Consider the following 744-nt stretch of genomic DNA (forward strand, 5'->3'; position numbering starts at 1 on the left):
TTGTTACCAATTTTATAGAATTCGGACCAAGATTGGACCGAACGGGCCAAACCGGGCCAACCGGACCCAAAGTGGGCCCTTGGCCCAACATAACTAAACCAAAACCCTAGTTTTCAGCACTCTCTCTCCTCACAACACTCAAAAAACACGCTGAAATTGAAGAGATGGGAGGAAGAACACTCTCTCAACTTCTTTCTCTCACTTGATCTTCAAACCACCATAACTTTTGATCTAGAGCTCTGATTGCCGCTCCGTTTGCGGCCACGCGTTCACCGCGGAGAGCTCTACAAAACCCATACAATTAATCTTGAGGTAAGCCACAAGTTTCTGTTCGAAATTCCAGCCCTTATTTTCGAGTTTCATGGGTAAAATGTTGAGATTTTGGGTTCTTTGATGTTATAGGACCCAACTCTCTTGAAGGAGAAGGTTAATCTTGTCTCCTTGGACCTTGGGTGTGGTAAGATTCTCAACCCTAGTGTATTTTGTTATTCTATGATGTTTGGGTTTTGAGATGTTGTGTATGGGTATGATGGTTGTGGCTTAGGTTGTGTATGTGTGGATATTGGAGCTTGATTGGTGACTATGAAAAGCTTGGAAAGGGTTTGGTGGTGAAAATCTGTTCTTGGAGGTGTTGAGGCCTTGAGAGCTTGTGGATAAGTGGTTTGGAAGTGCTCCGGGGGAGCTTGGGAAAATCGGCTAAGGTATGGTTTCAGTTTTCCGTATCTAATATGTAATGTGGTAGGA

This window comes from Arachis stenosperma, chromosome 4 (assembly GCF_014773155.1).
Source record: "Arachis stenosperma cultivar V10309 chromosome 4, arast.V10309.gnm1.PFL2, whole genome shotgun sequence".
NCBI classification, from domain to species: Eukaryota; Viridiplantae; Streptophyta; class Magnoliopsida; order Fabales; family Fabaceae; genus Arachis; species Arachis stenosperma.